Raw genomic sequence first — 26,525 nt, 5'->3', positions numbered from 1 at the left:
GTGTTTGTATTAGAGGTGTGTATTACAGTGGCCTATCACCCTGTGTTTGTATTAGAGGTGTGTATTACAGTGGCCTATCACCCTGTGTTTGTATTAGAGGTGTGTATTACAGTGGCCTATCACCCTGTGTTTGTATTAGAGGTGTGTATTACAGTGGCCTATCACCCTGTGTTTGTATTAGAGGTGTGTATTACATTGGCCCCTCACCCTGTGTTTGTATTAGAGGTGTGTATTACAGTGGCCTATCACCCTGTGTTTGTATTAGAGGTGTGTATTACATTGGCCCCTCACCCTGTGTTTGTATTAGAGGTGTGTATTACATTGGCCTATCACCATGTGTTTGTATTAGAGGTGTGTATAGCCCTATGTTTGTTTTGGAGAGGATTTAAGATAGTTTTCCTATTCTAATGAGGTGGCGGATTAATGTAGTCAATTTTGACAAGAAAAAAAAAACCATTTAAATGTGAATGTCTACACAGTGGACAAACACGTTCTCTAGTTAAACTGATAATTTGTGACTGTAGACCACAGGTTTCAAAGGTCTCAAAGACCGTTGCAGATTCAACAGAAACCACTTATAGAACTAGGGACTTTACTTTGCAATTTACTCAATCATTAGGATGGGATGCTCCTATTCGTACATTCTTTGTTAGTCGTCTCACAAAATGTGTTTCGTTATGTTTCCAACTTTTATTTTCAGTAAAAAACAATTAAATTTGTTTCATGCTACAAACATGTGTATAGTAGACATGCAGCGTCTTTTAGTTACACATATTTTTGTATTCTAATAACATTTAAATAAACCCCATCCTCTGAACATTTGTCTGTACTAGCTGTCACTCGTTGCACGCTATACTGAAGTCAAGAGACTGTCTTCATGTGGTTGGTCCTCCTTGGTTGTCAGCTTTGTGAGAGCGATCCAGAACTCACTGCCCTAATGTCTAGTTAACATCTGCTGGGAAAAGTCGAGTTTATTGGTCGATAACAAACATAATTTACTTTTTTAAACCAGTGAAAAGGGGGAAATACTCCATAATTCATTTACATTTATAAAATATGAATTTCACATGTAATTTGAAATGCTTTTTCGAGCCAATCGCTTACTTCTGTAACAATTCAAACACATTTATCATGAGTGAGCTCTGAAGAGATAGAAGAATAGAAGTATCTTCAGGATCAAATTTAAAATGCATCATTGGTTGTCTTTCTTTATTTCTGTTTAGGGTAGTTGAACGCTCTGTCTTGGAGGTTGGATGAACAATTGGGTGAACAAATGCCAGATCTAGATTCAACAGAAACCACATATAGAAATAGAGAGTTTACTTGGCAGTTTACTCAGTCATTAGGAGAAGTTGTCCTTTGTTAGTTTCACACTTAGTCCTATTGTCGGGTACACGATACCAAGAGAAAAATGCAAACGAATTGTGTGTATGAGTAGGAGGCAGGTCAATAATAGAAACTCCTCCATCAAAACAAGCTTAGAGTTAGACATTTCCAGAGTTAGACATTTCCAGAGTTAGACATTTCCAGAGTTAGACATTTCCAGAGTTAGACATTTCCAGAGTTAGACATTTCCAGAGTTAGACATTTCCAGAGTTAGACATTTCCAGAGTTAGACATTTCCTGAACAAACAGTTCAAATAAGAATTATTACACAATTGTATCGGTTAAGTCAACAAGAGTGTCGCATCTATCTATCTATCTATCTATCTATCTATCTAACCCTATCTATGTATCTGTAAAAAAAAGTGTAAAAAAAGTGTTGTAGATACTGTTGATACAAGTGTGGAAACAATAGGATACGGAAATGACTGTTATTATTATTACATTGCTAATATTCATATGTATTCAATGAACTTATAGCTACAAATATATAGTTAAATGTGAGCCTGGCCTAATTGATGTCATTGAATGATTATCTGATTGTTCTGTTTTATAAAGGGCCAATCTTTCACTCAAAGCGCCAACAAAAGAACTTTTCCATTTTTGAGCAAACCTATGTCCTGCGTACTGTCCATGTGTATAATATGATACACTTCTTATTAATTGTTACTTTAAATTATGTCCAACTTATTTGCATAGGAAATAGATTTTTTCTCTTTAAAAAAATTAACACTTTTTTTTTTGTAAATGTAGTATTTATCTTATCTTATCTTATATAATACAGACGTTACTTCAAAAAAGAAGATGATTACGTCCTACGCGTCATGCATTTAGTCATGCATATTAACCAATGACTTAAATTCTGCCAAGTCACTGGTTTTCCTGGCTAGCTCAGGCAACCCATTCCATGCTCTAATGATAAAACTTACATAACTTGGCAATACAAGTAAAAAATAATATTTTTGATCGAAAATCTAAAACCATTTGCATAAATGTGTTTCAAAAGTGTAAATCGTCATCTACCGTACTAAAAAGCCTCCGGTGCTTCTTACTATTAATAGTGAATAGTTGTAAAAATGGTGTATTTTTATGAAAGATTTTTTTGATTTCAGCCGTTGCATCAGAACTTTGAATAATCTAAAATATCATGATGTCCGATTTTCATTTTCTCTACTAGTTTCTGAGATCTAAACGGGACGGACGGACGGACCGACGGATAGACAGGCCACACAAAACTAATAGCGTCTTTTTCCCTTTCAGGGCCGCTAAAAAAGTAGCCGTTGCATCAGAACTTTTGAAGGATCTCAAATATCATAATGTCTAGCATTCAGGGCTCACATAGATCTCACTATAAACATGAGGAGGCCTATAACCCCAAGTGCAAAGCCTTCAGTCCCATGGATGACAAAAGTGGTCATCATCGTACCACTGTTTAAAATCTATAATATAAGAATAATAAGATGTAGGCCTATATATATATATTTCAAATTACGTATTTGAAGGTGAAATTGTAAAAATTAGGTGAAGTCTTTAAGCTGGTTCAGACAGGTTCTTCATTTCAATTAATTCCTCATAATATAACTATAATTAACTCGTCCGAATATAACTATAATTAATTCATCCAAATATAACTATAATTAATTCATCCGAATATAACTATAATTAATTCAACTAAATATAACTATAATTAATTCATTCAAATATAACTATAATTAATTCCTCCTATTTTCATATACTTGTCCCCATGGGCTCCTTCCATAGATAAATAAACACTAATGTACAGATAATGTGTGAAATAATACAGGGAACTCACTAGTAATTTACGCCAAGAATAGGGATTGTCTTCCCTTGGGGCCGGATATTGTGAAGCAAGTCTACTACCCCCCCGATCCAGTTGGACAGAGGTGTACAAACGGAAAGCCTCTCTCCTTTCAACCAGAGTTTCCATCGTTCATCCTTTAGTGATGGCCATTGGTCATTGAAAAAAAAAACAAGAGAAACTCCAACCCTAGCTATTGTTAACATTAGATCCGTGGCCCAGCCGCTATCCCTTCAAGTCCCTCGTTTGTTTCCTCCTTGTCCAATCTCTGCTACGGTGAAACCATTATCCGGCCGTTTTAGTCTCACGTGACCCAAGAGATGCGCAATGATCAATACCAGTCTTGACATTTAAGGTTGTTTTTTTTTTTTCTTCTTTCAAATACCAAGATTCTAGGTTTTTACAGTAAGGATAAAACTCAACACATTTGTTTCCTTCTATTTTGTGACCTTTCAGACTACGATGTAGCTGATACCAGCGCTTCTGTGCTGTGAAAACGTTGAGGGTTTTATAACAAGCAAGCGAAAAGCTTGTGTTTAGAGTCAGTATGGATTTAGGTTTTATTTTAAGCTGTTTATTTTTACAGGAACTATTTTTTTTACCAGCAGAACAGTCAACATTTTTTATCTCCCATTGAAATACATTGGTCCATAATTTCCAGTACCCTTAAAGATAACAGTTTTTTTACTTTTGTTTCTTCAATATAACAGCCCGAGAGGGGACACCCGTTCAAAACAGTTATCTTCCACACCAATTATTACACACATAATTGTTGTCCAATTAGTTCTATCCAATAAGGACAAAATATATTGGTCTGCCCATTGTATCCATAAGAATAAAGTAAAGGGGAATCCCCATATCGACTTCACAAACATGTTAATCTGGCGAACCGAAATAATATTTATTTGCCAGGAGATTTAAATATATATATATATATATAATCTTCCCAGTGCCGGATTTATTTACAGGCAACCAAAACTATAGCTTAAAGCCCCGCTTGCTTGGGGCCCCACAAAAAAAGTTACAACCATTTTTGAGAAAGAGCAAACGAAAATATTGTTATGACTTTGCCATGCGCACCGCCATCCAAGATAGTGCAGAAAGAAGGTGCGCACTATCAGTGACCAGACAAGTCGGATGTTGACATAAGAGACTAACGATTTCCGCCCAAGTCTAGAGCCAATATGGAGATGCTGTGCTCAAGGCAGATGTCCTTTGTGTTTGTCATGTCTCCGTGTAAATAAACGTCTATGTCTCGTTGAGTTGCCTCACTTAAGTTATTACAATATTGCCATAGAAGGCATTCCACATCTTCAATAGCTTAGGGCCCTTATGAAGTCTAAATCAGGCACGGCATCTCGCCATGTTTAGGGCTCTCTCTCTCTCTTGTAGCCCATTTTAGGATAAAACTTTACATTTCAACATTGGAACGTTCAAACTATGTTCAGGACGTCATTCAAAGTCAAAGTCAAAGGTGGTTAGTCGTTTCAAGGACTGTAGTGGGATGTTAGACAAGAACAAGCGAGAGGCGGTGCGTGTGTGTGTGTGTGTGTTTTTGTGGATTTGAAAAAGAGTGCAAGAAAAAGAGAGATAAAGAAAGAGAGAGATGAGGAAAAAGATGTAGAAGAGAGAGAGAGAAAGAGAAATAAATCACTAGCTGGATCTGTTATCTGACCGTTAACTCTGTCTAAAACTGCTGATATTATTAAAAGATTGTTACAGAGTAAGAGTACTGGGGGGGGGGGTCTATAGCGACACCAAAACGTCATTTCTCAAAGTCTTAAGCCTCTCTGGTATCTACCTACTACCTAGCGCATGTCTAATTCAACAGACACATTTGCATTTCTTTAAACTATTGGACTCATGGCATTTTTTCTTACAAATGATTTGTTAATAATATTAAGCGATCAAGAGGGATTAAAATTGCCAAAATCTCTTCTGAAAATAGTTTAAGAATGCAAATAACTTTAATATTAAAATCAACCAACTTTAGCAAGAAATTACCCAGATTTAGCAGTGGTTTAGGAGACATAGTTTACAAGAAGCCAAGTTTCTCAAATGAAACACACACTCCTCCCATTCACACATAAAACAACAACAACAAAACACAATGACAGAATTTCTTTTCACTCTCAACTTTCTCTTCCGGTCCTCAACCATAAACTCCAACACACACACATACACACACATACTCGCACGCAGAGATATTGTTGACTTTGACAATGGAGAAGCGGAAGTGATACTTCAGCCTCGAGACAATGTTTGTCCAAAGCACCTTCCCCTAGCTCCACAGACCCGTTGAGAGCCTGAGTTCAGGTTGGTGGCCCTCAGATGAAAAAGTTAATGCCTGAGTTACCTATCGCAAGTGACGGATGGTGACAAACTCGCACCCATTTCAAGGAGGGGGGAGATAGAAGTGAAGAGTAGTAATACCTCTTCAATAACCTTTTTTTTTTAAATATGCAGTATTTTTGGATAAACATATTAGCTCTCTCTAACTCTTTCTTTTTTTTCTCTTTTTCTATTCATCCATCCATTCATCCATCTATCTATCTATCTATCTATCTATCTATCTATCTATCTATCTAATCTAATCTAATCTAATCTAATCTAATTTAATCTAATCTAATCTAATCTAAAGAATACAAGTATGTTCTATGTCTATGCCATTAGCCGAGTTTCTTCTGCGTCCTCATTGTTGTATTGGAAGGTTCAGATGAGTATGCCTAATACAATATCTGAGATGAACTGCGCAGTGGTTTTAGATTAAGCAGCTCTACATACTTTTTCTTTTAAAAGGGGGGGGGGGTTGAAGCAAGTGACTTGTTCGGGCCTCTTGAAGGAGAATCGGCTCATGCAACACATAGAACATGGTCTACTACCAGAAAGCCAGTGCGGCTTCAGAAAAGAGCGTGGAACCATTGACATGATCTTTGCAGCAAGGCAGCTCCAGAAAAAATGCCAAGAACAAAATGCTGACCTGTTCTCAATAGACCCAGCATAGACCCAGGCACCTGGGAGACAGAGGCACATGACAGAGCATCATGGCGTCGCGCTGTGAAAACTGAGACACAGGTTGCTGAGGAAAAAAGAACAACGCTGGCAGAAGAAAAACGCCAGAGAAGAAAAGCAAGGCAAACGACACTAGCTCCAGCTGGAATAACCTGCCCAGTGTGCGGCCGAACATTCCGGGCTCACATAGGTCTCACCAGCCACATGAGGAGGCATAAAAACCCAGTGCAAAGCCCTCAGCCCCCTGGATGACAAAGTGGTCATCATCGAACCACGATGGACGAACTATATATGAAGGTGAAGCAGGAGAGACAACTCCAAACCAAACTGCTGCCTTGCAGATGAAGTTCAAAGGTTATGTCTACGAGTTCAAAACAAAAGAAGTATGTTCTAGTAGTGACGTCACTAGGGGGTGCGGTCCGCACCGGGTGACACCCAAGTAAAAAAATAATTCACTTTGTGAATATCTGACAATTAAAAAAAAATTACTGGCCAAATATTGGAACATGCTATACACAATTAATAAATAGATCAATATAGTTTTTTTTTTAATTTAGACTAAACATTTTTTATTTGTTTAATGAAATTCTATCAAAAGGTTTTAAATCCCATATCACACTTAATATATCAAGGAAAACGTGAAACCTTACTTTCAGGTGTTTACCAGCTGCATGTATGTATAGGAACACTGCTTTGATTACAACGAAATGTCTTAATCTATTGAATTTGTAGCTAGCATGTGGGAAGCGTGGTCGAGAGGCGCTTGAACTTGGCTTGGCTTGGCTACCTAGAAGGGGGCTCGAGGTTCGACACCCGACTCGGGCAGAGTTGTGTTTACTGAGCGCCTAAAGGCAGCACAGAAAACCAACTCCTAGATACCCCCTCCCCCCACTGGTCCACAAATGAGATTGGACCAAAAGCGCTCTGAGCATGCTATAAGCATGAAAGTAGCGCTATAGAAAAGCTACAATAATAATAATAATATCAGGATGCCAACCAATTGTCACTGTTTAACAAATGACGACATTCTTCAGGCATAAAATATTATTGAAATCTTAAACGTAATTAATGTATTTTTTTGTAGAATTGGAAAGTAAATAAGTGGCCGTTGAGATTTCCGAAGATTTCCATTTTTCTGTAAAAGAAACTGCAGTCAATATGAACAAATTGTTACAATGTATCAGTCGAATGATATACTTGAATATTGTAGGGGATTTTTCTTCTAGCCAATAATGGTTCTGTTGCTTCCTAATGGGGACGATTTAGACACTTAGCAACTGTATTCTTTTGTTGTCGACTATTTTCAACTAATTCTATTGAAATGAAATAGAAATTTGTAACTTAATTAAATGTGTGTAATAAAGTTCGATATTGACGTTTTAAAAGACGTATGAAGAATTCATCTGGATGGCAGATTGGAAAACAAGAGCATCCTGCTTTCTATAAAGCAGAAAATTTGACATTTTGTGACTATTTTAACAACGAGTCTTTATTGAATATAGAATTTCCATGAGATGATGGAAATGTTATGTAGATAAAACCCATTGCTGAAAGTACATCTGTCATGTTAAAAAGGTTATAAAGGTTTTAGCAAACCACGTAAAAGATATGTCAGAATGACAGCAGGCACTTTTGTATTTTGTTTGACAACACACCTGATATAACACACCTAATATAGCACACACTGATCAGATTCAGAAGTTATACGATTTAGGGGGACACCAACAAAAAAAAAAACAACTGATGAGATCAACGTAATATCTTAAAATATCTATAAAAGGTTGAGCTTGAATTTATATGTGGAGCTCAGGGATATGAAAATGCAGCTTCAATGTCTGGAGCCATGGAGGAGTACAGGAAATTTATTAAGAAGCAACAGAAAAGCTATTTAATTGATGTGTATCACATTCACTCAATGTATGTGGTCAACATTATTTTTCACAAATTAGCTGAGCATTATTTGATACGATTGAGATACTTTTTTCGTTCTGAAATTATTGCCGCTAGAGGCGCAGCTTAAAATCTTTTATTTTACCTATCTTTACTTTTTTTTTTTTTTGGGGGTGGGGGGTGGGAACAGATGTACAAGAAGGCCAAAGATACAGAAGAGTTGAGGCCTATCTTAAAACTATTGATAATGTGGTGACTAATTAAACCTTTTCTTTAACAAAGGGATAACATTTTAGCGTCAAGTGTTATAACAAAAGGCTCTTCTAAACAAATAGCCACTGTGTGATTCAGAAGAAAAAAAATATTAAAACAAGAAGAAAATGTTAGGCGAGCTATTGAAGAAGAGAAAAAAATGTTCATTCTGATGTGCATTGATCGTTTCATAAATCTGAGCTTCAACTCTTACTGGAAGCAATTATTGATGTAGCAGATAAATTTGGAGCATTACAACTAAAAAAATTCTTTAGTTCAACAACCAACAAAGTATTGTAGATGTCAGTTTCAAAATATTGGCGTAAATGTTGATTTTTTTAAACGGCGACATTCCAACAAAAATACTATGACTATGAAAAGATCTAAAGGCAACAAAAGTTATTCTTGAAGGAAGTAAAAATTGACAGTGCGTGATTCATATATCACTAAGACCTTAAAAATATCTCTATATCATTTAACAAAGCCTTCAACCGTTTCTTAAGGATGAGTGCCGAGTTTCACAAGACTACACAAACCCAGTGAACTGTAGATAAATTGTAATAAATAACTGAATTTTAAAATATAATAGACACTCATTTTAAAGTGTTTTTAGAACAATACAAAAAAGTAGGTAATTATAAACTATATATATTACAGCGCAAATAACCAACGAAAGAAAAAAAAGGTTTTTTTTAAATGGGGAGGGGGTGACGACCTGAGCTGACCGCACGGGTGACACCCACCCTAGTGACGCCACTGTGTTCTAGTGAGATCTGTGACAAGTCATGAAAAGGAAAAGAAGGTTACAAGCTGTAGTTAGTAGATGTAGTTAGTAGATGTAGCTAGTAGATGTAGTTAGTAGATGTAGCTAGTAGATGTAGCTAGTAGATGTAGTTAGTAGATGTAGCTAGTCGATGTAGTTAGTAGATGTAGTTAGTAGATGTAGCTAGTAGATGTAGTTGGTAGATGAGTTAGTAGATGTAGTTAGTAGATGTAGTTGGTAGATGTACTTGGTAGATGTAGTTGGTAGATGTAGTTAGTAGATGTAGTTGGTAGATGTAGTTGGTAGATGAGTTAGTAGATGTAGTTAGTAGATGTACTTGGTAGATGTAGTTAGTAGATGTAGTTGGTAGATGTAGTTAGTAGATGTAGTTGGTAGATGTAGTTGGTAGATGAGTTAGTAGATGTAGTTAGTAGATGTAGTTGGTAGATGTAGTTAGTAGATGTAGTTGGTAGATGTAGTTGGTAGATGAGTTAGTAGATGTACTTGGTAGATGAGTTAGTAGATGTAGTTAGTAGATGTAGTTGGTAGATGTAGTTGGTAGATGAGTTAGTAGATGTAGTTAGTAGATGTACTTGGTAGATGTAGTTGGTAGATGAGTTAGTAGATGTAGTTGGTAGATGTAGTTGGTAGATGTAGTTAGTAGATGTAGTTAGTAGATGTAGCTAGTAGATGTAGTTAGTAGATGTACTTGGTAGATGTAGTTAGTAGATGTACTTGGTAGATGTAGTTAGTAGATGTACTTGGTAGATGTAGTTAGTAGATGTACTTAGTAGATGTAGTTAGTAGATGTACTTGGTAGATGTAGTTAGTAGATGTACTTAGTAGATGTACTTAGTAGATGTACTTGGTAGATGTAGCTAGTAGATGTACTTAGTAGATGTAGTTAGTAGATGTACTTGGTAGATGTAGTTAGTAGATGTAGTTAGTAGATGTAGCTAGTAGATGTAGCTAGTAGATGTAGTTAGTAGATGTAGTTGGTAGATGTAGTTGGTAGATGTACTTGGTAGATGTACTTGGTAGATGTAGTTGGTAGATGTAGTTGGTAGATGTACTTGGTAGATGTACTTGGTAGATGTAGTTGGTAGATGTAGTTGGTAGATGTAGTTGGTAGATGTAGTTAGTAGATGTACTTGGTAGATGTACTTGGTAGATGTAGTTGGTAGATGTAGTTGGTAGATGTAGTTAGTAGATGTACTTGGTAGATGTACTTGGTAGATGTAGTTGGTAGATGTAGTTAGTAGATGTACTTGGTAGATGTACTTGGTAGATGTACTTGGTAGATGTACTTGGTAGATGTAGTTAGTAGATGTACTTGGTAGATGTAGTTAGTAGATGTACTTGGTAGATGTACTTGGTAGATGTAGTTGGTAGATGTAGTTAGTAGATGTAGTTAGTAGATGTAGCTAGTAGATGTAGTTAGTAGATGTACTTGGTAGATGTAGTTAGTAGATGTACTTGGTAGATGTAGTTAGTAGATGTACTTGGTAGATGTAGTTAGTAGATGTACTTAGTAGATGTAGTTAGTAGATGTACTTGGTAGATGTAGTTAGTAGATGTACTTAGTAGATGTACTTAGTAGATGTACTTGGTAGATGTAGCTAGTAGATGTACTTAGTAGATGTAGTTAGTAGATGTACTTGGTAGATGTAGTTAGTAGATGTAGTTAGTAGATGTAGCTAGTAGATGTAGCTAGTAGATGTAGTTGGTAGATGTAGTTGGTAGATGTACTTGGTAGATGTACTTGGTAGATGTAGTTGGTAGATGTAGTTGGTAGATGTACTTGGTAGATGTACTTGGTAGATGTAGTTGGTAGATGTAGTTGGTAGATGTAGTTGGTAGATGTAGTTAGTAGATGTACTTGGTAGATGTACTTGGTAGATGTAGTTGGTAGATGTAGTTGGTAGATGTAGTTAGTAGATGTACTTGGTAGATGTACTTGGTAGATGTAGTTGGTAGATGTAGTTAGTAGATGTACTTGGTAGATGTACTTGGTAGATGTACTTGGTAGATGTACTTGGTAGATGTAGTTAGTAGATGTACTTGGTAGATGTAGTTAGTAGATGTACTTGGTAGATGTACTTGGTAGATGTAGTTGGTAGATGTACTTGGTAGATGTACTTGGTAGATGTAGTTAGTAGATGTAGTTAGTAGATGTAGTTAGTAGATGTAGTTAGTAGATGTAGTTGGTAGATGTAGTTGGTAGATGAGTTGGTAGATGAGTTGGTAGATGTAGTTGGTAGATGTAGTTGGTAGATATAGTTGGTAGATGTAGTTGGTAGATGAGTTGGTAGATGAGTTGGTAGATGTAGTTAGTAGATGTAGTTAGTAGATGTAGTTGGTAGATGTAGTAAGTAGATGTAGTTAGTAGATGTAGTTGGTAGATGTAGTTAGTCGATGCTGCGTCTCTGCCTTTTTTCTCGTTCATCGAGTTGTTCGACTCTGTACCTCCTCTACATCTACGGTTATAATACAACATAATAAGTATGGCAGTTCATTGAGAGTGTTATAGCGTGAGGGGAGTTTGACAGCCCAACCAGTATTCAATTCAAACGTATATATAAATATATAGGCCGGCTCCTCTACCACCAAAGCTAATGCCACCTTGACTTGTAATATATGTGGACGTAAGCTATCATTCCAGTGTAAAACAAAGGTTACAGGTATGTCCTAGTGATACCGTACGACAAAGAATTCGGGTATGCATGCAGTCCTATAACAGCTTTTTTTTTTCGAAGATTAAAAAAACTGTTTTTCAAAATGTGACTAGAAACCTCATAGTCTAAACTACTGGAACACTCGGCAGTGACAGAACCCCCCTGGCCAGCAGTGGGCGGTGTCCAGTGTAATTGCTTTAGACAGATGATCCTGTTGCTCGTTCTCAGGGTCAACTGGAATCAAGAAATCAATACAATTTGGATAAGATGTTTTTAAGTTCTCTGGCTTCGGGATTACAGGGCACATTTTAGGCCGTCTCTTACTAACCGTAACATTTTGAAAACTCTTCCGCTATTCCACTTTTTATTCACTAGATCTCCTCACTATATCTCCTCACTATCTCCTAACTATATGTCCTCACTATCTCCTCACTATATGTCCTCACTATCTCCTCACTATATCTCCTCACTATCTCCTCACTATATCTCCTCACTATATCTCCTCGCTATATGTCCTCACTATATGTCCTCACTATGTGTCCTCACTATATGTCCTCACTATATGTCCTCACTATATCTCCTCACTATATCTCCTCACTATATGTCCTCACTATATGTCCTCACTATATGTCCTCACTATCTCCTCACTATATGTCCTCACTATATATCCTCACTATATGTCCTCACTATATGTCCTCACTATGTGTCCTCACTATATGTCCTCACTATATGTCCTCACTATATGTCCTCACTATCTCCTCACTATATGTCCGCACTATATGTCCTCACTATCTCCTCACTATATCTCCTCACTATATGTCCTCACTATATGTCCTCACTATATCTCCTCACTATATGTCCTCACTATATCTCCTCACTATATGTCCTCACTATATGTCCTCACTATATGTCCTCACTATATGTCCTCACAATATGTCCTCACAATATGTCCTCACTATATGTCCTCACTATATGTCCTCACTATCTCCTCACTATATGTCCTCACTATATGTCCTCACTATATGTCCTCACTATATGTCCTCACTATCTCCTCGTTATATCTCCTCACTATATGTCTTCACTATATGTCCTCACTATATCTCCTCACTATATGTCCTCACTATATGTCCTTACTATATCTCCTCACTATATCTCCTCACTATATGTCCTCACTATATCTCCTCACTATATGTCCTCAATATATGTCCTCACTATCTCCTCACTATATGTCCTTACTATATGTCCTCACTATATGCCCTCACTAAATGTCCTCACTATATGTCCTCACTATATGTCCTCACTATCTCCTCACAATATCTCCTCACTATATCTCCTCACTATATCTCCTCACTATATCTCCTCACTATATCTCCTCACTATATCCCCTCACTATAATTCCTCACTATATGTCCTCACTATATGTCCTCACTATATCTGCTCACTATATCTCCTCAATATATCTCCTCACTATATGTCCTCACTATATCTCCTCACTATATCTCCTCACTATATGTCCTCACTATATCTCCTCACTATATATCCTCACTATATGTCCTCACTATATGTCCTTACTATATCTCCTCACTATATGTCCTCACTATATGTCCTCACTATATGTCCTCACTATATGTCCTCACTATATATCCTCACTATATGTCCTCACTATATCTCCTCAATATATCTCCTCACTATATTTCCTCACTATATGTCCTCACTATATCTCCTCACTATATGTCCGCACTATATGTCCTCACTATATCTCCTCACTATATCTCCTCACTATATGTCCTAACTATATCTCCTCACTATATGTCCTCACTATATCTCCTCACTATATCTCCTCACTATATGTCCTCACTATATGTCCTCACTATCTCCTCGTTATATCTCCTTACTATATGTCTACACTATATGTCCTCACTATATCTCCTTACTATATGTCTACACTATATGTCCTCACTATATCTCCTCACTATATGTCCTCAATATATGTCCTCACTATATCTCCTCACTATATCTCCTCACTATATCTCCTCACTATATCTCCTCACTATATCTCCTCACTATATCTCCTCACTATATCTCCTCACTATATCTCCTCACTATATGTCCTCACTATATGTCCTCACTATATGTCCTCACTATATGTCCTCACTATATGTCCTCACTATATGTCCTCACTATATCTCCTCACTATATGTCCTCAATATATGTCCTCACTATATCTCCTCACTATATCTCCTCACTATATCTCCTCACTATATCTCCTCACTATATCTCCTCACTATATCTCCTCACTATATGTCCTTACTATATCTCCTCACTATATGTCCTCACTATATCTCCTCACTATATCTCCTCACTATATCTCCTCACTATATCTCCTCACTATATCTCCTCACTATATGTCCTCACTATATCTCCTCACTCTATGACCTCATTATATGTCCTCACTATATGTCCTCACTCTATGACCTCACTATATGTCTTCACTTTATGTCCTCACTATCTCCTCACTATATGTCCTCACTATATGTCATCACTATATGTCCTCACTATATGTCCTCACTATATCTCCTCACTATATCTCCTCACTATATCTCCTCACTATATCTCCTCAATATATCTCCTCACTATATCTCCTCACTATATCTCCTCACTATATCTCCTCACTATATGTCCTCACTATCTCCTCACTATATGTCCTCACTATATGTCCTCACTATCTCCTCGCTATATGTCCTCACTATATGTCCTCACTATATGTCCTCACTATATGTCCTCACTATATGTCCTCACTATCTCCTCACTATATCTCCTCACTATATCTCCTCACTATATCTCCTCACTATATCTCCTCACTATATGTCCTCACTATATGTCCTCACTATATGTCCTCACTATATGTCCTCACTATATCTCCTCACTATATATCCTCACTATATGTCCTCACTATATGTCCTTACTATATGTCCTTACTATATCTCCTCACTATATGTCCTCACTATATCTCCTCACTATATCTCCTCACTATATCTCCTCACTATATCTCCTCACTATATGTCCTCACTATATCTCCTCACTCTATGACCTCACTATATGTCCTCACTATATGTCCTCACTCTATGACCTCACTATATGTCTTCACTTTATGTCCTCACTATCTCCTCACTATATGTCCTCACTATATGTCATCACTATATGTCCTCACTATATGTCCTCACTATATCTCCTCACTATATCTCCTCACTATATCTCCTCACTATATCTCCTCAATATATCTCCTCACTATATCTCCTCACTATATCTCCTCACTATATCTCCTCACTATATGTCCTCACTATCTCCTCACTATATGTCCTCACTATATGTCCTCACTATATCTCCTCACTATATCTCCTCAATATATCTCCTCACTATATCTCCTCACTATATCTCCTCACTATATCTCCTCACTATATGTCCTCACTATCTCCTCACTATATGTCCTCACTATATGTCCTCACTATCTCCTCGCTATATGTCCTCACTATATGTCCTCACTATATGTCCTCACTATATGTCCTCACTATATGTCCTCACTATCTCCTCACTATATCTCCTCACTATATCTCCTCAATATATCTCCTCACTATATCTCCTCACTATATCTCCTCACTATATCTCCTCACTATATGTCCTCACTATCTCCTCACTATATGTCCTCACTATATGTCCTCACTATCTCCTCGCTATATGTCCTCACTATATGTCCTCACTATATGTCCTCACTATATGTCCTCACTATATGTCCTCACTATATGTCCTCACTATATGTCCTCACTATATCTCCTCACTATATGTCTTCACTATATATCCTCACTATATCTCCTCACTATATCTCCTCACTATATGTCCTCACTATATCTCCTCACTATATATCCTCACTATATGTCCTCACTATATGTCTTTACTATATCTCCTCACTATATCTCCTCACTATATGTCCTCACTATATGTCCTCACTATATCTCCTCACTATATGTCCTCACTATATGTCCTCACTATATCTCCTCACTATATCTCCTCACTATATCTCCTCAATATATCTCCTCACTATATTTCCTCACTATATTTCCTCACTATATCTCCTCACTATATGTCCGCACTATATGTCCTCACTATATCTCCTCACTATATCTCCTCACTATATGTCCTCACTATATGTCCTCACTATATGTCCTCACTATATCTCCTCACTATATGTCCTAACTATATCTCCTCACTATATGTCCGCACTATATCTCCTCACTATATCTCCTCACTATATGTCCTCACTATATGTCCTCACTATATCTCCTCACTATATGTCCTCACTATATGTCCTCACTATATCTCCTCACTATATCTCCTCAATATATGTCCTCACTATATCTCCTCACTATATCTCCTCACTATATCTCCTCACTATATGTCCTCACTATATCTCCTCACTATATCTCCTCAATATATCTCCTCACTATATTTCCTCACTATATGTCCTCACTATATCTCCTCACTATATGTCCGCACTATATGTCCTCACTATATCTCCTCACTATATGTCTTCACTATATGTCCTCACTATATGTCCTCACTATATGTCCTTACTATATCTCCTCACTATATCTCCTCACTATATCTCCTCACTATATGTCCTCACTATATGTCCTCACTATATGTCCTCACTATATGTCCTCACTGTCTCCTCACTATATCTCCTCACTGTCTTGCCTGAGTCTCAGTTCTTTTATATGTTCTCTCTTTGACCACTTTAGTTTTCTATGCGCTCATCGCTTACTCTCTCTTTCTCTCTCTTTCACTCTCTCTTTCTCTCTGGCTCTCTCTTTTTCTCTCTTTCACTCTCTCTCTTTCTTACTCTCTCTACATCTTTTCTCTTTCACTCACACGCGCACACACACATACACATTTTGAAAATGGGCTTAGAAAAAATTGAGTGACAATGTCTGAAATACTTTGAGTGCGTTAAAAAAAGGAATAAAATGAGTGCACACTTGAATTTTGTTTAGTGCACTTTATTTAACAACAACAACAATACCACCACCAACAACAACAACAATACCACCACCACCACCAGCAACAACAACAATACCACCACCAACAACAACAACAATACCACCACCACCACCAGCAACAACAATACCAGCACCAACAACAACAACAATACCACCACCACCACCAGCAACAACAACAACAACAATACCACCACCACCACCAGCAACAACAACACGAACACTTGTATACACAAAGCCACTAGTGTCTGTTTGCAGGTTATTTATAGGAATCAACACCATGTGACCAAGCTGGTTGAAACTTAGCATGAATATTCATGAGATCGTTGCGTAGGATATTTTGGAACGGAACTTGAAATGTCTCTGACAGTTTAAGATACGAATAATTGATCACAAATGTTCCTGTATAGCATCATGAACTGAACATGATGATGGGATGACGGTATACAATCTGGTTGTGCACTGGGTGTCCCCCTAAAGGGAAATGATCAAGTTGATATTTTGGGTATGTTTAAAACTCTTCGGAACTCACTAGAAGGACCGCATTGCTTCGAAAGTGACTGAGCACGATCTGTTTCAAGACGAGATTCAAGTGCTACAAAAGCTGGGGTCAGTTCTGAGCGGGACGGGAGGTTTTCTCCCAGGCAGGTCAGAGTCTTGATGGGAATTAGACAAACACTATTCTATCCCGCTTTGGGACTACCCACTGCGCTATTGGAGACTTTGCTAGTACTGGAAAAAGTCGACACATTGTAAGGAGAAACATGATCTCTACGACAGGAAAGTATAAGACATTCAAAGAGTGCAGGGGGCCACCATCACATTCTTGAGCCCGATCTGAAGGGTGCCTTGCTACGTCATTGCTACGTCATTGGTAGCGTCCCTATAAAACATGAATGACGTCACTGGGTAAGAAATATAGCTTAGAGAAATAGCTCTGTGAAATAGCTTAGTGAAATAGCTCCTTGAAGTAGCTCTGTGAAATAACTCCGTGAGATAGCTTAGTTAAATAGCTCTGTGAAATATCTCCGTGAGATAGCTTAGTTAAATAGCTCCGTGAGATAGCTTAGTTAAATAGCTCCGTGAGATAGCTTAGTTAAATAGCTCCGTGAAATAGCTTAGTTAAATAGCTCCGTGAAATAGCTTAGTTAAATAGCTCCGTGAAATAGCTTAGTTAAATAGCTCCGTGAAATAGCTTAGTTAAATAGCTCCGTGAAATAGCTTAGTTAAATAGCTCCGTGAAATAGTTTAGTTAAATAGCTCCGTGAGATAGCTTAGTTAAATAGCTCTGTGAAATATCTCCGTGAGATAGCTTAGTTAAATAGCTCCGTGAAATAGCTTAGTTAAATAGCTCCGTGAAATAGCTTAGTTAAATAGCTCCGTGAAATAGCTTAGTTAAATAGCTCCGTGAAATAGCTTGTAAAATAGCTCTGTGAAGTAGCTCCGTGAAATAGCTCCGTGAGATAGCTTAGTGAAATAGCTCCTTGAAGTAGCTCTGTGAAATAGCTCCGTGAGATAGCTTAGTGAAAAAGCTCCTTGAAGTAGCTCTGTGAAATAGCTCCGTGAGATAGCTTAGTTAAATAGCTCCGTGAAATAGCTTAGTTAAATAGCTCCGTGAAATAGCCTAGTTAAATAGCTTGTAAAATACCTCTATGGAATAGCTCCGTGAGATAGCTTAGCTAAATAGCTCCCTGAAATAGATTAGTTAAATAGCTTCATGAGATTGCTTAGTTAAATAGCTTAGTGAGACAGCTGCGTAGAATAGGTTAGTTAAATATGTTATAGAAACAGCTTAGTGAAACAGCTTAGTGAGACATCATAGTGACAGAGCTAAGTTAAATAAATGAGTGAAAAAGCGTAGTAAAATAGCTAAGTTAGACAGCTAAGTAAGACAGCTTAGTGAGACTGCGTAGTTAGGTAGCTCTGTGAGATAACTTAGTGAAATAACTTAGAAAAATAGCTTTATGAAATAGCTTAGAGCGTTAAGGTTGTGAAATGGCTTAGTGAGACAGCTGTGTAAAATAGATTAGTGAAAGATTAGTGAAACAGCTTAGCGAAACACCCTAGTGAGTCACTAGTGACACACCTGAGTTAAATAGCATAGTGAAAAAGCTTTGTAAGACATTTTAGTGCGACAGTTTGGCCAGATAGCTCTTTGAGATAGCTTAGTGAAATAGCTTACTAAGAAAGACAGTTTTGTGAGACAGCTAAGTGTAAGAACTCTGTGAGATAGCTTAGAGCTTAGGGAGACAGCTGTGTGAAATAGGTGATAGAAATAGCGTAGTGAAAGAGCTTAGTCCGATAGTTAAGTGATATAGCCTGGTGATATACCTTTGTGAGATAGCCTAGTGAGTTATCTTATTGGTCTGTGCTTGACATTCGAGTTATGTTGAGTTACATGGAGCACACAAAACTCTCTGGTCACAAAGTCACCTCAAAAGAAGGAGCACACTGATGATAGAGAGAACGCCATGAACCAAGATCAACAGCTGGAACAGAATCAATCTTTGTTTTTGTCTCTACTTGGACCAGGACGGGGCAGACCAAGATAATGAGGCCAGCGAAATTAGAAAGAGCTAATTGAAAGTTTGCCCTTCCAGGTACCGTATTCCCGAGTATCGATTTATTGTCGCAGAAAGAAGTTTTTGTAAATACGGACTCATAAGGAAGAAAAGGGAAAAGGGAGATGAATGTTGTTTTTATTTTTACTGCAAGGAACTGCATAGCAAGTGAAGTGAAAATGTTTTAGCCTAGCTTTGTCTCTAGCTCAAATGTTTGAACCATGAAACCTTGTCTTCTTGACAACACAGTGGTTGGACCGTGAGACTGGTGGCTGAGGGGGAGAGCGCTTAGCTTCCGGACCAAGGGGATTAGTGTTCAAAATCTGTTGAACACTGGGATTTTGAATTTCGGCATCCCTAGGATGCCCCTGAGTCAGCATAAATTTAATGTTTACCTGACATTAATTAGGTCAAGTAGACCCTGTTGCTCGTTTTACTGGCTACATGACACCCTCGTGAACCGTCAGCCATCGAAATAGGAACAAGCTTTTTTTTTTTAAGAACGAGAGAGATGAATCGAGATTGTAGTTTTAGAATAAGTTTTTACTAAATGTAAGAGATAAATCAAGCATTCTTAAAAATCAGCTACGCCCTTGATATTGCCTATTGTAATTTGCATATGACTTTTATTTCTTATCTATTTAAAGCAAATGACTTAAATATAGATCCCAGGCTTGGAGTTCAGGGTGTATGATAGCAGACATTAAAATGTCATGGTACACCTACAGATATATCCCTCCCTGATTGATACTTTGATCAGAAAGTATCAAGACAGAATGTTTCTGTTAAGGAAATAGAATGGGTTCTTCGTGATTGTGTTACAAATATAACTGAAATAATTGTTTGCCTTTCGGAAACCAAAATTGGAAAGACAGTAGCTATGAAGAGAATGTCAGTATATTTTAATTAGTCCTTTCAGTTTTGACTGCATAGTTAGCACACTCATCAACGACATTGTCCTTTAGAAGTATCCCGAAGAATCATGCAATCTTATTTTTAAATCCCGGACATTTTTGTGAATATTTTATTGAAACTTGATGAATTCGTAGACTACATTGAAACTTGGTGTATAGTAGACTACATTGAAACTTGGTGTATAGTAGACTACACTATAACACGATATTTTTAGAGACTTATACCTCGTTTTTAAAAGTAACAACAGATACAACGCTTATTTACATATACAATCCTTATTCTATAAACGCACACACACACACATACACAAAATGTCTATCTCAACCTATAAAAAAACAAAGCGCCACCTATCTAGTATACTCTCCATAGTGGGTGTTCGTTCACAAGGGGGAATGACTCACGTTTAATAGAACCAATCACAGTGATATAGAAAGACAGGAACAACAAGGATTGGGAAATGGCGAAATCAGTATCGACTCTTTCAATCTGAACCACAGAAAATGGAAAGAGTCGATTCTGACTTGTGCGTAGCGAGACTCGATGCTGTCTGATATACTAATAATAAATGTCTGACTGAGACCTGGGTCCTAAGTTCAATTCTGTGTCATGTGACAGATATGAGAGTTGATGTGGAAGCCAACATTTCCTTTTGACGTACTTTATTTGTCAATGAGTATTTTAAATAAGGGCCATGGTGGCCGGGAGGTAAAGCGCTTGCCTTCCAAACAGTTGGGTTTTAAGTTCTAGTCCGGGTGAAGGCCTGAATTTTGAAGTTCGGGACATTTAAGACGCCGCCCTTGATAAGCTCTAAGCAATGAAAGTTTGTCGTTGTGCTGGCCACATACCAATTTTGGCCTATGAAACAGATGAGCTTTTCATTATTTGCCCCCAAAGATCGTAAGGTGTGAAATGGCTACTTTTACTTTATAGTACTTACTTTAAAAAATAATAAATGTAAAACATAATCTCAGTTAAAAGCTTGTGACGAGATATGTCCAAAATAGAAAACTCTGTGATTTTACAGAAATATAACTTCTAATAGTTAACTATCACACAAAGAAATAAAAGTTGTATGAAATATGTTTGGATTTCACTCATAGAGCTATTGTGTAGGTTGTTTGGCTCATAGTGCTTGACTTTTGAATGTTTGTTCGTGGATGTCAATACCTTTAATGGTTTTGTACCAATATTTACACATTGCACAAATAGTTATTATACTTTTCAAGACTTTTTTTTTTACATTATAACAGCTTTATGTATAAGGAAAACGACAGCATAACTATAGGCACATTGAAAGATTAAGTGGATTCATTCGAATCAGAAACTGTGTCAATTTATTTAAATACTATACCCACTGCTACAAAAAAGATATGAATATCCAAAGGTTTGGTTCATGAAATAAAAGGTGTCATAAGCAAAAAAAAAAAGCAACGATTCTTTTGTCAGATTAAAAAAGCTTGAAGAGAACTAGCGAGAATACAATGTCACACTGAGAATACAATGTCACACTGAGAATACAAAGTCACACGTATTTTCAGCTTCATCAATACAAATTGAAGCCAACGTGAAACTTCCGGGCTACTTTGTCTATATGGACTATGTATTGAAACTTTGATGTTGTGTCTTCTTGAAGTATTTCAAGTTCGTGATGTTAACATACTCAATTGTGCTAGATTAAATTTGTGTTCATTTACAAAGTATTCATGCATCTATAGCGTACGCTTGGATAGTATGTCACTACAGTCACATCTAGAATGTAAAGCTGATATTAACCACATAAAAACACAGCGTCACAGCGACAGTCTGTATACTGCTGAATGAAATGGAATGCCCGCCCACTCACAACTAAATGTATTCCAATTCTGTTTTTTTTAATGGAAAAAAAAAAAACAGACAAAAAAAAAACGCATATGCCAAGCATTGTTTGTTTGTTTGTGTGTATATGTGTGAAACATTAAATATGTGTACGTGTGTATTATGTTCGTGTATGTGTGAGTACTTGTATAAACTTGTAGCGGAATTGATTTTATTTTCTTATCTCAAGACCTCCAATTTTCATTCTCCCAGACTCGTTGTGTGTATGTGTGTGTGTGTGTGTGTGTGTGTGTGTGTTCATGTGAGTCTATGTTTTGTAGTTTAGATTCCCACAGCTCATTAACCGATATCACACAAAAAAAGGGAAGACAACTACAAACACTCCAGATATGAATGCTATTTGTTGACTTTGGTGATCAAGCTGTTATGAAATAGTGGAGAGTTCAGATCACGTGGTTTAAGATGAACATTGGGCTCAACATTTAGAGGAAAAATTTTGCTGGCCATAATATTATATATGTTTTTATATAAAGAAAATATTTATAAAGAAAATACAGAATCTATATATATAATTCTCTTCATGGCTCAAGGGTTTGGACACCAAGTAATAAAGAGATCGGACGGACTAGAGTTACCCCACATAACTTTAGAGACGAAAAAAAAAAGAGTGGGGGGGGGGGGGGGGGAGAACAAGTAGTATTCCCCCGTCACTAAATAGCAGAGCCGGACTTAACCATTGTGGGCCCAGTGCGAAACGCGGGGCCAAGTTTGGGTAGGGATACGGATAATAAGTGAAAATTTAGAGTTTGTATTAGAAAATATATTCGTCTTTGCATTTTATTCGATCTTTACTTCGCACAGAATTACTACACGAGCCTTGCGTGTAGCGATGTCATAAAGTATATCATAAGAATTCTGTTTCCTACATAGAAATCTGTTATAAGTTATAAAATGGTTTAATTTAATAATTTATACACCTAGAATTAGCGCGGGTCCTATGAAAGTGCGGGTCCTATGAAAGTGCGGGGCCCACTGCGGTCGCATAGGTTGCAGTGGCCTAAGACCGGCCATGCAAAATAGCGTCGTATGCTACGCCGCCGGTCGACTAGTTATTTTAAATTATATCTAAAGCTATCGAAATGAAGCTAATGGTACGTATGAATTCAAGCTAATAGTGTTTTGATAATAGTTTCAATAGGGAAATAGTATTTCTTAAGAGTCAACCAAGTTATATATCATCAATCTTTTTCTGCCACAGATTTTTCTAGACTGCTCACATTGCACATATTTTCTGAACCAGCTATTTAATTTGGAAAACTGGAATTCGATAAGCCTCTAAAAGAAATCTATTTAAAATATTTAGAAATAATTGTTTGAGGTTTTAATCAATTTGAAGTTTATTTCATTTAAGCTGCAAGCCAGTCTCACTAAAATGCATTCTGAAGATATCTACATCTTTTTCAACAGCATAGAAGTCTTTTGGAATCTCCTTTTAAATTTGTCATCTTCATATTATCTAATCCTGACTTCCTTCTCCTCAGCCAGAGACTCTACAGTCATGTAATGAGACAAGTCATTTTAACGCGCTGATTTGTAAATTAAAAAAAAAAGTTATTTGAGCTGCTCCCAAATGTCGTTATGAAATTATTAAATAAATTGAATTTTGCAAAAAAATAGTTGCCAGTACTCAATGATGGATTACCTAAATTTTAACTACTAATACATTTATAATAAACTTTAAAATACAAGAAAAGTATGTTTTTCCCCACACTGAAAAAGGTGCCGGTACGCCTTACTTGTGCTTACTGTCACCAAAAAAAAAAAGCACTGGTGATATGTATTTATCTATAAAAAAAATCTTTCTATTGCTGTATTATTTCACTATGTATGATCATATTGCCAAGAGAGATGAAAACTTGCATTTCATCCGGCTTTGCCCACAGGTGTCTCTTACGAGTTTTTGAGAAAACACAAACTACCTTTTTTATATATAAATTCTATGCAATCCATTATTGATTTTTGTTTCAATTTTACGTTTCCCTCCCTCTAAAATATTTGTATCATTCCATTAGTTTTAGAGAGCGACAAATAAACATTTGAGCTTTTGACACATTGAACAAAACTTCTATTTCACAGCATTGGATTCTCAAATAGAAGACAAACGCTGGATAAGGTAGACAACTCCGCTTTTCGTTCGATTCTGAGTGATTAACCAGAAGAGAAATTGACCAACACGATAGGAGATTGTTAAGATACTGGCTTAACGAAGGGACCAAGGGAAATTCTCTGTGTGTGTGCGGGATTTCAATTCAATAAAGGGAAACGATCACTGAATGACCAGTCCAGAGCTTAGAGTGACCAAGGGGCGTTAAAGCTGATTATCTCAAGAAGAGAGGATGGCTATCATTGACACACACGGATGAAATATACTGACCCTTCGATCAACAGTGGAACAAGAGATATAATGACCAACGAACCCAATCATTTAAAAGAGTTATTTTGGATATTATAACTGTATGTTGATAAATATTTGGATATTGTAGTATAAGATATGGAAATAAAATCTATGTACTGGTTTCGCCAAAATTTTCATCTAAATTAATTAAACCTTTTTTTTAAATTTTAAAACACACCTTCGTATAGCGCAATAGTTTTTTATTTAATCGATTCACACAAGCTATCGACAATAAAAAATTGTGTAGTTTCAACCTTAACCCAGAATGGGAAGCGGGACAAATGAAGTGAGACACAGAGCCCTAGTCTGTCACCATAGCACCCACTACCCCCCAATCAGGGAGGTACACCTCACAGTCCGAGAACCACTGGTCTAGCTTGTTGGTTTGACATCGAACCATGTCCAGTGAGATCATTTCTCTTCATGTTGATTGAAAGAACCGGTCATGTTTCCATTCCTAGACAACTGCACTACATGTCCAGTGAGATCATTTCTCTTCATGTTGATTGAAAGAACCGGTCATGTTTCCATTCTTAGACAACTGCATTGAATGTCCAGTGAGATCATTTCTCTTCATGTTGATTGAAAGAACCGGTCATGTTTCCATTCCTAGACAACTGCACTGCATGTCCAGTGAGATCATTTCTCTTCATGTTGATTGAAAGAACCGGTCATGTTTCCATTCCTAGACAACTGCACTGCATGTCCAGTGAGATCATTTCTCTTCATGTTGATTGAAAGAACCGGTCATGTTTCCATTCCTAGACAACTGCACTGCATGTCCAGTGAGATCATTTCTCTTCATGTTGATTGAAAGAACCGGTCATGTTTCCATTCCTAGACAACTGCACTGCATGTCCAGTGAGATCATTTCTCTTCATGTTGATTGAAAGAACCGGTCATGTTTCCATTCCTAGACAACTGCACTGCATGTCCAGTGAGATCATTTCTCTTCATGTTGATTGAAAGAACCGGTCATGTTTCCATTCCTAGACAACTGCACTGCATGGGAGACGTAATGAGACGAATCCATTTCCTTTTTTTTTTCTTTGTTTACCTTGGAAACCATTTCTCTCGACTGAAGAGTTCTCACAGACACAAGGACGAAAACTAAAGCTTCATTCAAGCTGTCTTTGAACTTAACTAATAGAAGATGCTACATCAGGTGCTACACTAAGCGCTACATTTGTTGATGTTTTGTAATTACAAAACAAGCAAAATATTTAAAAAAATCAATGTAAAAAACAAAAACAAAAAACAACAGTTTTTCGAAAGGGGAATAACTCTCCCTTAAAACTATATCTATCAATAATGTACAAGTTATTTCCTTCATTTGATATCAAACAAAATAATTATTTACGAATATAGTAATTGAGTAATTGGGTATTTAAAAAAATGGTTTATGTTTTCTTAGCTACAATAAATAATTGTTTAAAGTATTAACTTGATCGGAGAATACTTGAGGGAGAAATAGCGTGAACACTTCTTGAAGGGGACTAAACCCAACAGATTAAACCATAGACCCAAATACTGAAGGATTACTTTCCATTGTTGGTGTCAAACAAAATAATCTATCACCAGTAATTGTTTAATTTGTGACTTTTTAAAATTGATTTATGTTTTATCTATTCCAATAAACAATTGTATGAAGTTTCAACTTGATCGAGAATGGAAAATGTCACAAAAAGCTGATTGCCCCACAGACAGGTTTCATTTTAGAAACAAAACGGTACATGTATTTGTATGCGCTTCTCTGACACATTTAAAAGTATTAACTAAACTAATTGTTTCTTGTCTTGGCATTGTCTCTGGAGTCAATGAGTCATTTAATGGTAACGCACTAAGAAAAAGGACAACAACAAAGTATGCAAGCTGTGAAGAGGACACCGGAGCAACAAGATGAAGCTAGAGGCAAGAAAGCTGGAAGTCGCGAG

The 26,525-nt window shown here is 36.9% G+C and overlaps 1 protein-coding gene across 1 annotated transcript in view; it reads right to left on the bottom strand.

The window, feature by feature from the left end:
* LOC106070596 (octopamine receptor-like) overlaps window positions 1–26,525 on the bottom strand; it is a 98,832-nt gene that overhangs the window by 16,577 nt on the left and 55,730 nt on the right. The window lies entirely within an intron of this gene.

This window comes from Biomphalaria glabrata, chromosome 7 (assembly GCF_947242115.1).
Source record: "Biomphalaria glabrata chromosome 7, xgBioGlab47.1, whole genome shotgun sequence".
In the NCBI taxonomy this organism is placed as follows: domain Eukaryota; kingdom Metazoa; phylum Mollusca; class Gastropoda; family Planorbidae; genus Biomphalaria; species Biomphalaria glabrata.
The sequence above is the reverse complement of the archived record's forward strand: the minus strand, read 5'-3'. Positions and strand labels throughout refer to the sequence as shown.